Genomic DNA, 16,849 nt, shown 5'->3' with positions numbered 1-16,849 from the left:
ATTTTTATTTCTGCCTCATTCAGCTCAATGTCGGCACATTTGTTGGAGTCATAAATTGGGTTAGATTACCTAGCGACACCTAGTGGCAGAGACTGGGACCAAAGGCTACTTTAGCAGTGAAGGGAGCGCATCTATCTTCATGTTTTGCTCCATGAAAGCCCTCATACTCCAAGTGTTCTTTTCAACTCCTTGTAATGATGTGCAGTGGTTAATTTTATCTGTCATCCTGACTGGGCCAGTAGGCTTCCAGATTAAAAATTATTACTGGGTGTGTATGTAAGAATGTTTCTGATGAGAACAACATTTGAATCAGGGCACTCAGTAAAGTAGATCACCCTCTCCAAAGTGAGTGAGCACCATTCTTTGAGGACCTGAATAGGAAAAAAAAAGAAAAGGCAGAGAAAGAAGGAATTATCCCCCTTTGCTTCCTGTCTGTCTGCTTGAACTGGGACTTTGAACTTCTCCTGCCCTTGGACTGGGGTTTATATTATACCATCCGGCCCCCTGGCTCTCAGGCATTCAGACTCAGACTGGAATTATACCACTGGCTTCTCTGGGCCTCCGCCTTGCAGACAGCACATTGTAGGACTTCTCAGCTTCCATAACTGTATGAGCCAATTCTCCATAATATATCTTTCCATATCTAAAGCTATATACACAGCTATATATCTCACTGGTTCTGTTTCTCTGCAGAACTCTAATGCTAGATTCTAAAGCAAATCTATGCAAGCAGCTTGACCTGAAACAGAAGTGATAAGAGAGATAAAAAGGAGAAAGAGAAGAACAAGAGGGACAGAGAGAGGAGAAGAGACCTCTGGTTGAAACTGAAGAGCTGTTTTAAAGTTGCAGAGGAGCCAAGGTCAGTTATGAGGGTATTTATTATTTGGCCACATTCATAAGAAGAAATGGAGCTTCCAAGTGGTGCAGTGGTAAAAAGTCCACCTGCTAATACAGGAGATGCAAGAGACATGGGTTCAATCTCTGGGTTGGGAAGATCCCCTGGAGTAAGGAATGACAACCCACTCCAGTATTCTCGCCTGGAAAATCCCATGAACAGAGGCGTCTGGCGGGCTATAGCCCATGGGGTCGCAAAGAGCCAGACATGGCCTAGCACACAGCATACACACACACATAACAAGAAATAGAGAAGTCTATCTGTTGATTCAGAAGATGTATGAGAACCTCTGGCAGTCTGAAGAAGAAAGACTATTTTGTTTCTATCTTTTCCACTCAGATTTGAGAATATGGAATAAACATGTCTATGATAATTTCAAAGTTCAAGATACATCCAAACGCAGACTTTAAACATAATCATTTTCATAAATTACAAAATGCCTTTCACACATCTCAATCTCTGTCCCCTCTGTCCCTTCTTTATTCACCTTATCACGTCCACTTGCGTTTCCCACTAATGGATGTCTTGAGATGTGAACATTAATCTCATTTAGAGCAACATTCAGTGTTGCTCTAAAAATAAGGTGGTGATTTGCTACCCTGGCATATCCTGTCAGAAAACCAATCAATCTACCAAAGTAATAAAAAAGCAAAACAAGTACAGTCATTAGGAAAATGAATTTAAAAAACAAAAGTATAACAAAGTTACTAGAAGTGAGGGTGCATGTGACAACTTTACATGAGTTGAAGGTCTGAATCCTCGACGAATCTCATCCAAGGGTTCTGTGGGAACTTAAGCAAGAAGCTGCTGCCTGAAATCTTTGAGAAAACACACAGAACAGGAATAATGTTACAGGGCTGGACTCAATTTTAAAAACTAGAACAGATTTCTGAGAATGCAGACCGGGGAACCCTCAACATGGTTTTATTGTTTAGTCCCTAAGTCATATCCGACTCTGGGCTATATAGCCCACCAGGCTCCTTTGAACACGGGCTTTCCCAGGCAAGAATACTAGAGTAGGTTGCCATTTCATTCTCCAAGGGATCTTCTCAACTCAGAGATCAAAACTGCGTCTCCTGCATTGGCAGGTGGATTGTTTACCACTGAGCCACCTGGGAAGCCCAGGAGGAGCTGGCCCTGTTCTTCATGGTCCAGTTCCCTTTCCAACAGTAGGGTTCATCACCTATGTGTTTAGCCCTTTACGTTTCTGGGCCCATCGGAACTTTATCTGAAACATTAGGAGCTACTTGCTCCTTGGAGGTGGAATTCAGAGATGGTGTTGTGTGGAGCAGCCTTGATTCTGAGGTTCAAGTGTTTTGCGGGCACCTGGGTGAACTGAAGTGTTTCTGAGACACCAAAGTATCAGGCAGCAAGGCTGATTCTAACCTCTGCCTATGGAGGGTGTGTGGCATCTATCGGGTCTCCATCCCTTTCCCAGGGGACGGAGGAAAGTAGGGGATGACCATGAGGATTCTCCACACTTTTAGAGGATCTTCCCAAAGGCCATGAAACATGACAGTGGGATTTCAGGCAGGGGTGGGAGATATTTGGAGGAGAAGAGAAGCATTGTATTGTGTCCTAAATAAAACTGATGTGAAAGTCTCTATTTTATGAAAACCTCCTGTTACTTATATTTTTAACATATAAGAAAACAATGACAAAAATCAGACACCTGTTAATATTTAACAACCCTACTTTGAAGTGGTGCTTTATCCTAAATAATACTGGGCAAGTAGCAATCATTTATTAATATTTTGGTAAAAAAAATGACATTTTCAAGTTGTTACAAAAATAATTAACTGTTAAAATACACATTATAATGCATGGATACTTAATCCCAACTTAATCCCAATTCTTACATGTCCTTACCAGCAAAAGATAATATTGTTTTATTTCCTCAGAACAGAGTCTGACCTGTGCTATCTTTTCCCATGGAGTCACTTTGAATAAAAATGTACTTGACTAAATGGCAATACAAAGTTGAAGTATTCTGTCACTATCAACATTATTAACATCAATGACAGTTATTAAAATCAATGTATGAATATACTACAAAATGTTTCAAAAATAAGATAGATTAGTAGCTTCATGGGAGGAATAATAGATAGAGATATGTGATAGTGGAAGTAGAGTGCAATGTTTATGGTAGAGCCTAGGTGGTGGGTACATGGGTGTTCACTTTAAAATCTTTTCAACTTTGTTATATGTTTTAAAATTTTCATAATGGTATATTGGGAAAAAGTCAGTGGGAAGCAACACAAAATAGTTCTATGATTAAAAAAATTAATGTATGGGATTTCTTCAGAATTATTTTACCAGATATTCATTTGATAAAGACAACTAAAAGAAGTTTTTCCTAATATTGACAATAGTCAACACAGCTTGACCTTCATGAAAAAGGAAGGATATATATGTGTTTATCTGAATTATCAATATATATGTGAATGTATTTACCTGGATTATCTATATGTATGTATACACATGCATATACATGTATATATATATATATGTACGTGTGTACATATGTATTAGGGAATGCAGAGAATGAAGGGGTGATAAAGAATTAGATAAAGGAACCATGAAAAACTGCAAAAGCTTTAAACAGATCTGAAAGGTGCAGTCTGACTATTTTAGATTAGAAAAGCCATCAAAAGAAGTTCTGTCTAGAATATGTTGGTGGAAACCCAGGATGAATTGCTTGGAAACCCAGGATGAACCAGCACAAGATGACTATGAAAATGCACTTCCATGTTTCTACTCGGGTCAGGGGATTTAATGACTTGCTCCCCCGGCCGAGGGTCAGATTCACGGGCGTGACACTGACACGTTCACTCCTCTAACGCTCAGGTTCAGTGCGTCTGGGATGGGACTTGGGCATCCATATTGCTATTAATGCCAGAGGAGATTCCCATGCACAGCTGGCTTTGAGCACTATTTCTTTGCCCCTGAAGCTGCAGACAGCAAATTACTTCTTAGTCATGAGAGCAGCAGGCCTATAAATTTCTCTCTAAATTATTAGTCCTCACTGTTCTTTCCTCCCATTTCGTTCAGCTCTGTTCTGTTAGTTGAAAAGTTGTTATTTTCTCTAGGGCTCCAATAAACCATCATTTCAAACTTGAAGAAAATACACTTATAAGATCTAATTGTGGTCTTTGAAAAAAAAAAAGACTTGAAATAGAGAAGAGGAAGTTGGTCAAGCAGGGCTTCAAAGGAGAAATAAACATGTAGGGAAAGGGGAGAAGAAGGGCAGTACCGGCTCACAAAACCTAGGGAAATACTTTTTTGTCACAACGAAGCACTCTTTAGAGATCTGAGGTAGACTACCACCAGCTAGCCAAGTTCAGAAGAGTGGAGGGTGATCACACATGGCAGTGTGCCCACAAGTTCTGGTTTATGTCTACAGGTCCAGGGTAATTGGTAACAACAGTCCTTTACTGACTTTAGACAATAAATTACATGGGCACCCCAAGGTTAAGTAAGAGTGTTTGGAAGATCTGATTATAAATATATAAATACAGACTTTAGCAAGTTTCTTAACCTCTGAGCCTTTGCACCTGCATTTGTGCCTTGAGAATGCTATGTTGAAGATTGTCGTGAGGCTGAAATCCAGGTGAGACGCCTGGCTCCAAGGCTGCCAGTGTTTGGGGGCTCAACAAGCAGCAGTGGTTCATCCCACAGCTTGGAACCCAGGCTGCCCGAAGTTAGATCAAGACTCCAGCACCTCTGTGCACTGTGAGTTGGAACAATGTCCTTGCCCTCTCGATTTCTCAGTTTCTTTTCTATAAAATGTATATAAGGAAAGTATTTGCCTAGCAGAATTTGTTTTATAGATAAAATGAGTAAGAATAAGCATAGTGCCTTGAACAATACTTGGCACATAGTATCAGTTCAGTTCAGTCGCTCAGTCATGTCCAACTCTTTGCAAACCCCTGGACTGCAGCACGACAGGCTTCCCTGTCCATCACCAACACCTGGAGCTTGCTCAGACTCATGTCCATCAAGTCAGTGGTGCCACCCAACCATCTCATCCTCTGTTGTTCCCCTCTCCTCCTGCCTTCAATCTTCCTCAGCATCAGGGTCTTTTCCAATGAGTCGTCCTTCGCATCAAAGCACTGGAGATTCAGCTTCAGCATCAGTCCTTCCAATGAATATTCAGGACTGATTTCCTTTAGGATTGACTGGTTTGATCTCCTTGCAGTCCAAGGGATTCTCACGAGTCTTCTCCAACACCACTGTTCAAAAGCATCAATTCTTTGGTGCTCAGTAAGTTGGTTTTTTCTTCTTTTTTTATGGTCCAACTCTCACATCCATATATGAATACTGGAAAAACCACAGCTTTCACTAGATGGACCTTTGTTGGCAAAGTAATATCTCTTTTTCAATATGCTGTCTAGGTTTTCATAGCTTTTCTTCCAAGGAGTAAGCATCTTTTAATTTCATGGCTGCAGTCACCATCTGCAGTGATAGTGGATATTCAGTAAATATATTATTATTAATCAAAAGAGATTTAGATTTTTGATCTCATGCCTTGTGGATAAAATGACATCTTATCACTTAATTTGAAGGTTTTCTTGTGGTACAAAAATATTTAGGACAAATTCCTGATGTTCAAGCTGGTTTTAGAAAAGGCAGAGGAACCAGAGATCAAATTGCCAACATCTGCTGGATCATGGAAAAAGTAAGAGAGTTCCAGAAAAACATCTATTTCTGCTTTATTGACTATGCCAAAGCCTTTGACTGTGTGGATCACAATAAACTGTGGAAATTTCTGAAAGAGATGGGAATACCAGACCACCTAACCAGCCTCTTGAGAAACCTATATGCAGGTCAGGAAGCAACAGTTAGAACTGGACATGGAACAACAGACTGGTTCCAAATAGGAAAAGGAGTACGTCAAGGCTGTATATTGTCACCCTGCTTATTTAACTTATATGCAGAGTACATCATGAGAAACGCTGGGCTGGAAGAAGCACAAGCTGGAATCAAGATTGCTGGGAGAAATATCAATAACCTCAGATATGCAGATGACACCACCCTTATGGCAGAAAGTGAAGAGGAACTAAAAAGCCTCTTGATGAAAGTGAAAGAGGAGAGTGAAAAAGTTGGCTTAAAGCTCAACTTCCAGAAACGAAGATCATGGCATCTGGTCCCATCATTTCATGGGAAATAGATGGGGAAACAGTGGAAACAGTGTCAGACTTTATTTGGGGGGGCTCCAAAATCACTGCAGGTGGTGACTGCAGCCATGAAATTAAAAGACGCTTACTCTTTGGAAGAAAAGTTATGGCCAACCTAGATAGTATATTCAAAAGCAGAGACATTACTTTGCCGACTAAGGTCCGTCTAGTCAAGGCTATGGTTTTTCCAGTGATCATGTATGGCTGTGAGAGTTGGACTGTGAAGAAGGCTGAGCGCTGAAGAATTGATGCTTTTGAACTGTGGTGCTGGAGAAGACTCTTGAGAGTCCCTTGGACTGTAAGGAGATCCAACCAGTCCATTCTGAAGGAGATCAGTACTGGGATTTCTTTGGAAGGAATAATGCTAAAGCTGATACTCCAGTACTTTGGCCACCTGATATGAAGAGCTGACTCATTGGAAAAGACCCTGATGCTGGGAGGGATTGGGGGCAGGAGGAGAAGGAGACGACCGAGGATGAGATGGCTGGATGGCATCACTGACTCGATGGACGTGAGTCTGAGTGAACTCTGGGAGTTGGTGATGGACAGGGAGGCCTGGCGTGCTGCGATTCATGGGGTCACAAAGAGTTGGACACAACTGAGCGACTGAACTGAACCGAAGACTCATAAACTACTGGCTTCCATTTGACCTTCTCTATTCTATTTTTCTACATTCATGAACTAGAGCTACTCTTTCTCCTTTTATTTTTTTTCTTCAATACTTCTTTCCCAATATATTTATTTTTTAATTTTTTTTTTACTTTACAATACTGTATTGGTTTTGCCATACATTGACATGAATCTGCCACAAGTGTCTGCATAAGCACTCAGAACCTCTTCCAATTTGTTCTCTTGCTGTCACTGTGGTCCTAATTCCCATTCTAGGAGAGTGAACCCCACAGGGCTACATCTGGGCATGACCTTGCTGTCCCTGCCTTTTTCATGAGATGAAGCACTGGGGAAGGAATAAAAGAGCATGGATTATGTGTTAAACAGGTGTCTGTGCCCAGAAACTAAAGGGAAACTCACAGCAGAGAATTTGTTTCAACCCAATTTTTCAGCCCAAAGGAGCTAGGAAGAAACAGAGCATCTAAGTTATAGGGAAGAGGGAGTTTCCTTCTCTTTATGAACGTAAAATAAAAGGGCAGGCTAATATCAGAGATGGATTAATATTTATTTATTCATCTTTCAATACATAGACAATTAGAAAATTGTCATGTTTAATTTTATTAGTTTTTATTAATAGAAAAACTTTTTATATTGTTTTATTAGCTCACACTGGTAGCTACTTCTAGTGCCTAACTTATAAACAGTTTATTCAAAGAACTTAACTCAGTGGGATACAAGCAGATTGCAACTTTGTTGTCTAAAATATTCTTTCAACCTGTTTTTCCCCACCCCTGGATGAAATCTTGATCATTCTCAGGTAATAAATCGTGCATTTCATTTTCAACGCACATATGCACACACACACACACACACACACACACACACACACACACACACACACACATGCTCGCTCTCTCTCTCTCCAGAGTAATGTTAACATTTCAAACTCTTATCTGATTTAAAATTTTTACCTTTCCTGGCCTGAAATGACCTTATTTCCTAATAAGGTCATATTCAGAGGTAATGAGGGTTAGGACTTCAACATATATTTTTGGTGAACCCGGTTCAATCCATAACATGCCTGCATACTATTTCACTGCCTCTCTGAGAAATGTTAAGAGCGATGGAAGTCTTGAGAGCAGAGAGAACAAATTATTTTGAACAATAAAGAGTGAATCCTACAAACCACCTTGAAACAACAATTGCATTATTTCTACCTTCTGTCACAAAGTTTTACTCAAAATGTGTTCTTTAAACTATGGCCATCTTAATAAAGATGCTTCTACCATGATGAAGTTTAGCAGAAGCAAAGCCTTACACTCAATAAAATGTGTATTTTTACACTAGGGATTTGACTTTACTATATGGAAAACAAAGGTTAATTTGACCAGTGTTGGGAGAGAGAGCAGACAAGCAAGTCCGGCTTTGTGCAACTAATTGTCTACGTTTAACCAAAGGGTTGTGTAGCAGTCAGTACTGACTGCAAACAGTGGTAGAGAAAGCCAGTTCTCCACAAACAATTTGTGCTTCCTCTTCCAGAGTGTGGAGCTATTACTCACCCAGAGATTCTGTGACTACTACTTACCAATGGAATGTGAGCTGAAGCGACATGTGTTAACTTCTAGGTTGCATGATCTCATTTTCCATCCATCAGCTGGAGCAGAGGACATCAAGGCTCTAGAGGCATAAGATGGGGGGAATCCAATGAGTGAATTACTGTGTAAAGGAAAACTGCCCACCAATCAGGGCACTCATTAGACCGTTAGGTTTGGTAGGTATAACTCTCAGCTTAGAGTTTACGTGGTGCAGTAGGTGGTGCTATCCTACCTAGTTAATACAGAAAGTTGCCCCTTAACACAGAGTACATTGCAACAAAAGCCAAATTACACTGGTTTGGAGGTCAAGGGCAGGCAGTGAGGAAAGATATTGCAGATTGGAAAAAGTGGAAATCAATACTATAATAGGGGCAAAATATTTGTTAAAATTGCCACTTGTCATAACTCAGACAGACTAAATGCTTACTGAGCCTGTGTCTTTAGGAAAAGTGGTTGGAAAGACTATTAACGTGTGGCACCTTTTCTTCTTGCTTTTAGCAAAATACAGCAAAACAAACAAAAAACAACATTACACAAAAATAGGCTGATTTGAAATCACAGTTGGAAACCAAAAAGATGAAAAAGCTAATTCCTCTAGAATCTAAGAAGTAGAAACTGAAAAATAAAACCTTTGAGAGACAGAAGACTGTTAAGAATCCTAAGGTAAAGTGATTCAGTCCCATGGCAAAAATCAGCATAAAGCTATTGAAGACCCACCCAAGCCTATTCTTTGAATGTGTCCAAAGCAGATACTATTAAGGTGGAAAACAGGGGCTTGGGGAGAGGAAACAGTCATATATTTAAGTCATATGACCGTTAGGAATTAATTTGGGATGTGATTCTTGATACATGGGACTGAATGGAAACAAACAGATCAAAATTCTACTATGTTTCTGAGGGCTCTCAAAAAAGCCCACTATAGTATTCCACCATTATTCAAGTCTTCAGGAAGCTTCCATAAGCCTCTTATCTTTATCCATCAGAGGGCAGACAGAATGAAAATCACAATCACAGAGAATTAACCAAACTGATCACATGAATCACAGTCTTGTCTAACTCAATGAAACTATGAGTCATGCCATGTACGGCCACCCAAAACGGGATGGGTCATTGTGGAGAGTTTTAACAAAATGTGGTCTAATGGAGAGGTGAATGGCAAACCATGTCAGTATTCTTGTCTTGAGAACCCCATGAACAGTATGAAAAGGCAAAAAGATATGACACTGAAAGATGAACTCCCCAGGTTGGTAGGTGCCCAATATGCTACTGGAGAAGAGTGGAGAAATAACTCCAGAAAAAACGAAGAGGCAGAGCCAAAAAGAAAAAAACACCCAGCTGTGGATGTGACTGGTGATGGAAGTAAAGTCCAATGCTGTAAAGAGCAATACTGCATTGGAAGCTGGAATGTTAGGTCCATTAATCAAGGTAAATTGGAAGTGGTCAAACAGGAGATGATAAGATGACACTGACATTTAGTAATCAGTGAACTAAAATGGACTGGAATGGGTGAATTTAATTCAGATGACTGCAGTAGTAGATATGTACTACTGTGGGCAAGAATCCCTTAGAAGAAATGGAGTAGCCATCATAGTCAACAGAAGAGTCTGAAATGCAGTACCTGGGAGCAATCTCAAAAACTACCGAACGATCTCTGCTCGTTTCCAAGGTAAACCATTCACTATCACAGTAATCCAAGTCTATGCCCTACCACTAAGGTCAAAGGAGCTGAAGTTGAATGGTTCACTGATGACCTACAAGACCTAAAACTAACATCCCTAAAAGATGTCCTTTTCATCATAGGGGACTGGAATGCAAATGTAGGAAGTCAAGAGATACCTGGAGTAACAGGAAAGTTTGGCCTTGGAGTACAAAATGAAGCAGGGCAAAGCTAACAAGAATTTTGCCAAGAGAACTCACTGGTCATAGCAAAGACCCCTCTTCCAACAACACAAGAGATAACATCACCAGACTGTCAATACTGATGGAAAAGCTCTAAACAGTCAGCAAAAACAAGACCAAGAGATGACTGTGATTCAGATCATGAACTCCTTATTGCCAAATTCAGACTTAAATTGAAGAAGTAGAGAAAACCACTAGATCATTCAGGTACAACCTAAATCAAATCCCTTACGATTATAGAGTGGAAGTGAAAAACAGATTCAAGGAATCAGATCCGACAGAATTTAGAATGATGGCAATGATGACCCTGTATGCAAGACAGCAAAAAAGACACAGATGTGTATAGCAGACTTTTGGACTCAGAGGGAGAGGGAGAGGGTGGGATGATTTGGGAGAATGGCATTGAAACATGTATACTATCATGTAAGAATCGAATCGCCAGTCTATGTCCAATGCAGGATACAGCATGCTTGGGGCTGGTGCACGGTGATGACCCAGAGAGATGTTATGGGGAGGGAGGTGGGAGGGGCTTCATATTTGGGAACACATGTACACCCGTGGTGGATTCATGTCAATGTATGGCAAAACCAATACAGTATTGTAAAGTAAAATAAAGTAAAAATAAAAATCAAAAAAAAAGAAAAAAAAAAGAGTGCCTGAAGAACTATGGACAGAGGTCTGAAACACTGTACAGGAAGCAGTGATCAAAACCATCTCGAAGAAAAAGAAAGGCAAAATGGTTGTCTGAGGAGGCCTGACAAACAGCTATGAAAAGAAGAGAAGCGAAAGGCAAAGGAGAAAAGGAAAGATATATCCATTTGAATGCAGATTTCCAAAGAACAGCAATGAGAGATAAGAAAGCCTTCCTCAGGGATCAATGCAAAGAAATAGAGGAAAACAATATAATGGGAAAGACTAGAAATCTCTCCAAGAAAATTAGAGATACCAAGGAAATATTTCATGCAAAGATGGGCACAATAAAGGACAGAAACAGTATGGACCTAACAGAAGCAGAAGATATTAAGAAGAGGTGGCAAGAATACATAGAACTATACAAAAAAAGATCTTAATGACCCAGATAGCCACGATGGTGTGATCCCTCACCTGGTGCTGGACATCCTGGAGGGTGAGGTCAGGTGGGCCTTGGGAAGCATCACTAGGAACAAAGCTAGTGGAGGTGATGGAATTTCAGTTGAGCTATTTCAAATCTTAAAAGATGATGCTGTGAAAGTGCTGCACTCAATATGCCAGCAAATTTAGAAAACTCAGCAGTGGTCTAAGGATTGTAAAACTTCCATTTTCATTCCAATCCCCAAAGAAAGGCAATGCCAAAGAATGTTCAAACTACTGCACAGTTGTACTCGTCTCACACGCTAGCAGAGTAATGTTCAAAATTCTCCAAGCCAGGCTTTAACAGTACATGACCATGAACCTCCAGATGTTTAAGATGGATATAGAAAAGATGGAAGAACCAGAGATCAAATTGCCAACATCCGATGGATTGTAGAAAAAGCAAGATAATTCCAGAAAAACATCTACTTCTACTTCATTAACTATGCTAAAGCCTTTGACTGTGTGGATCACAACAAACTGTGGAAAATTCTTAAAGGGATGGGAATACCAGACCACCCTACCTGCCTCCTGAGAAATCTGTATGCAGGTCAAGAAGCAACAGTTAGAACTGGACATGGAACGAAGAACTGGTTCCACATTGGGAAAGGAGTATGTCAAGGTTGTATATTGTCACCTTGCTTCTTTAACTTCTTTGAAGAGTACATCATGCAAAATGCCGGGCTGGATGAAGCACAATCTAGAATAAAAATTGCCATGAAAAATATCAGATTGCTCAGCTATGTATCACCCTTATGGGAGAAAGCAAAGAGGAACTAAAGAGCCACTTGATGAAAGTGAAAGAAGAGTTAAAAACCTGGCTTAAAACTCAACATTCAAAAAACGAAGATCATGGAATCCAATCCCATCACTTCAGGGCAAATAGATGGGGAAACAATAGAAATAGTGACAGACTTTATTTTCTTGGGCTTCAAAATTGCTGCAGATGGTGACTGCTACCATGAAATTAAAACACACTTGCTCCTTGGAAGAAAAGCTATGACCAACCTAGAAAGCATATTAAAAAGCAGAGACGTTAATTTGCCAACAAAGGTCCATCTAGTCAAAGCTATGGTTTTTCCAGTAGTCATGTATGGATGTAAGAGTTGGACTATAAAGAAAGCTGATCACCAGAGAATTGATGCTTTTGAACTGTGGTGTTGGAGTAGCCTCTTGAGAGTCCTTTGGACTGCAAGAAGATCAAACCATTCAATCCTAAAGGAAATTAGTCCTGAATATTCATTGGAAGGACTGATGATGAAGCTGAAGGTCCAATGCTTTGGCCACTTTATGCAAAGAACTGACTCACTGGGAAAGACCCTGATGCTGGGAAAGACTGAAGGCAAGAGAAGAAGGGGATAGCAGAGGATGAGATGGTTGGATGGCATCACCAACAAGACTGACATGAGTTTGAGCAAGCTCCAGGAATTGGTGATGGACAGGGAAACCTGGCATGTCACAGAGTCAGACAAGACTGAGTGAATAAACTGAATTCAAGTCTTAAAACCCTTGGAACCCTAAACTTCCACGGGTGAAATAATTAGCAGTGAAAACTCTACAGATCTTTTGAATAATTCCTAAATTCCACTTCAGATGGGCCATGGCAAGTATTAAGGGGAAAAAGAGAATTTTTCAGAAAATGAAGCCAAGTTCCACAGAGCGTAACAGTTTCTCCCTGAGTCAGAGTAAGAAGGCTCTAATCTAGAAACACTACCCACTCCCCACCCAGATGGGTCCTGGATCCTTTTGATACGCCCCCATTAATTTTTTTCATGATGTTCTGTTTTTCCTGGTTTGTTTTGGACTTCTGTTGTCACAGTCCTAGAATCAGATATTATTCCAAGGAGTTCAACTTCATCTTTGTGGGCAATGGCATTTAGTAACCAGAATAGTTGTACTCATTTCTATTGAGATGTCTTTGTTTCTAGGCTCTTTCTGCAGGCAACCTGGGGTACTGAAGGGGTGAGAGATATATTTATTTATATCTTACTGTCCATGAGTTTATGCTAATATATCCAATTGCAGTCAGCTCCAGATGGTTCAGTCATCCTGCTACCCATATTGTAGCTCTTAAAGTCAAAAAGCTGGCTCCAGTTTTCTCAGTATATTATTCATTTGTCCAATCTTGATTTTACACAGAAACTTTCAAGTTGCTAGCCTACACCACTACTGCAAAACAAACAAACAAACAAACAAAAACCCCTAACTGAAATTTATATCTGTTTCTAATTCTTATCTTCAGTCTGATGAAAGACAAAAAGTCAATGTACATATTCAAAAGTCACTTGGTTATTCATTTTCTCTATTCAGGATGACTTTGTTACTAATTTGGAAAAAAGTCAAGTTTATGTGTCTCTGTTTTATATACCATTTAGAAGAGTTTTCATATCCTTGTGAATGCGATTAGATACTATTTTTATTATGTTCCAATTCTCACCCATCTCCTCATTCTTTTCCCATCCACTCATATAGGTCAGCAATTTCACTATTTTTGTTTCTCTTTCCCACATTTCTTTTTGCACATTCATGTTGTATAAAATATGGTATATCCTACAGTTGAGTACCATGAGGTATATAAAATAACAAGAAATATCTCTACAGAGTGATATGGAAATTTTTTATGGCATACTATGATGGGAAAATGCAAAGTTCAAAAGATATTAGTTCTTAATAAGAGAATAAATTATAATATATTAACCTAATAATAGAATTGGGAGAGTAGAGATCTCTTCAAGAAAATTAGAGATAACAAGGGAATATTTCATGCACAGATGGGCATAATTAAGGACAGAAACAGCAAGGACCTAACAGAAGCAGAAGAGATTAAGAAGAGGCAGCAAGAATACAGAGAAGAATTACACAAAAAAAGGTCTTAATGACTCAGATAACCACGATAGTGTGGTCATTCACCTAGAGCCAGACATCCTTGAGTGTGAAGTGAAATGGGCCTTAGGAAGCATCAGTATGAACAAAGCCAATAGAGATGATGGAATTCCAGCTATTTCAAATTCTAAAAGATGATGCCATTAAAATGCTGTACTCAACATGCCAGCATTTCCAATATTTGGAAAACTCAGCAGTGGTCACAGGACTGCAAAACGTCAGTTTTCATTCCAATCCCAAAGAAGGGCAATGCCAAAGAATGTTCAAACTACTGCACAATTGCACTCATCTCACATGCTAGCAAGGTAATGCTTAAAATCCTTTAAGCTAGGCTTCAACAGTATGTGAACTGAAAACTTTCAGATGTACAAGCTGGATTTAGAAAAGGCAGAGGAAACAGAGATCAAATTGCCAACATCCATTGGATCATTGAAAAAGCAAGAGAATTCCAGAAAAAAACATCTACTTTTGCTTTATTGACTATGCCAAAGCCTTTGACTGTGTGGATCACAACAAACTGAAAAATTATGAAAAAAATGGGAATACCGAACCACTTGACCTGGCTCCTGAGAAATCTGTATGCAGGTCATGAAGCAAGTTAGAACTGGACATGGAACAACAGACTGGTTCCAAATTGGGAAAGGATAATATCAAGGCTGTATATTGTCACCTTGCTTATTTAACTTATACACAGAGTAGATCATGCAAAATTCCAGGCTAGATGAATCACAAGCTAGACTCAAGACTGATGGGAGAAGTATCAACAGCCTCAGATATGCAGATACCACTGTAATGGCAGAAAAGGAAGAACTAAAAGTCTCTTGATGAGGGTGAAGGAGGAGAGTGAAAAAGCTGGCTTAAAACTCAACACTCAAAAAACGATCATGGCATCCGGTCCCATCACTTCATGGCCAATAGATTCTGAGAAAGTGGAAATAGTCACAGATTTTATATTGGGGGGCTCCAAAAATCAGTGCGGCAGTGATTGCAGCCATGAATTAAAAGACTCTTGCTCCTTGGAAGAAAACCTGTGACAAACCTTTAGCGTTAGTCACTCAGTCATGGCCAACTCTTTGCGACCCCATGGACTGTAGCCCACCAGGCTCCTGTGTCCATGAGATTTTCCAGGCAAGGATACTGGAGTGGGTTGCCATTTCCTTCTCCAAGGGATCTTCCCAACCCAGGGATTGAACCCGGGTCTCCTGCACTGCAGGCAGATTCTTTTACTGACTTAGCTACAAGGGAAGCCTACTAGTGACAAACCTAGACAGCATATTAAAAAGCAGGGACATCACTTTGCCCACAAAGGTCCATAAAGTCAAAACTATGGTTTTTCTAGCAGTCATGTACAGATATGAGAGTTGGACCATAAAGAAGGCTGAGCACCGAAGAACTGATGCTTTCAAATTGTGGTGCTGGAGAAAACTCTTCAGAGTCCCTTGGATAGCAAGGAGATCAAACCAGTCAGTCCTAAAGGAAATCAACCCTGAATATTCTTTGGAAGGCCTGATGCTGAAGCTGAAGCTCCAATACTTTGGTCACCTAATGTGATGAGCCAAACTTATTGGAAAAGACTCTGATGCTGGGAAAGACAGAGGTCATGAGGAGAAGAGGGTGACAGAGGTGAGGTGTTTGGATGGCATCATCAACTCAGTGGACATGAGTCTGAGCAAACCCATGGAAGATATTGATGGACAGAGAAGCCTGGCGTGCTGCAGTTATGGGGTCACAAAAAGAGTCGGACATGAGCTGACTGAACAACAACAGTAACAGAATACAATATGTTAACTTTTGTGTAAAGAAAATAAAAATATTCATGAACATGCAAAGAGAAATATAAAAATAAACCAGAAACTAATGAGATTAACTTTCATAAAGAGAGCCTTTTGTATTAAAGTCTATTTTTTCTATTTTTAATATAGGCACCTCATCTTATTTTTGTTAGTATCAGCTTTGTATATCTTCCCCATCTTTCAGTTCAGTTCAGTTCAGTTGCTCAGTCATGTCCAACTCTTTGCGACCCCATGAATCGCAGCACGCCAGGCCTCCCTGTCCATCACCATCTCCCGGACTTCACTCAGACTCATGTCCATCGAGTCCGTGATGCCATCCAGCCGTCTCATCCTCTGTCGTCCCCTTCTCCTCCTGCCCCCAATCCCTCCCAGCATCAAAGTCTTTTCCAATGAGTCAACTCTTCGCATGAGGTGGCCAAAGTACTGGAGCTTCAGCTTTAGCATCATTCCTTCCAAAGAAATCCCAGGGTTGATCTCCTTCAGAATGGACTGGTTGGATCTCCTTGCAGTCCAAGGGACTCTCAAGAGTCTTCTCCAACACCACAGTTCAAAAACATCAATTCTTCGGCGCTCAGCTTTCTTCACAGTCCAACTCTCACATCCATACATGACCACAGGAAAAACCATAGCCTTGACTAGACGGACCTTAGTCGGCAAAGTAATGTCTCTGCTTTTGAATATATTATCTAGGTTGGTCATAACTTTTCTTCCAAGGAGTAAGCGTCTTTTAATTTCATGGCTGCAATCACCGTCTGCAGTGATTTTGGAGCCCCCCCAAAAAAGTCTGACACTGGTTCTACTGTTTCCCCATCTATTTCCCATGAAGTGATGGACCAGATGCCATGATCTTAGTTTTCTGAATGTTGAGCTTTAAGCCAACTTTTTCAC

The sequence above is a fragment of the Ovis canadensis genome, chromosome 3, assembly GCF_042477335.2.
Source record: "Ovis canadensis isolate MfBH-ARS-UI-01 breed Bighorn chromosome 3, ARS-UI_OviCan_v2, whole genome shotgun sequence".
NCBI classification, from domain to species: domain Eukaryota; kingdom Metazoa; phylum Chordata; class Mammalia; order Artiodactyla; family Bovidae; genus Ovis; species Ovis canadensis.
Note: the sequence above shows the minus strand (reverse complement) of the source record.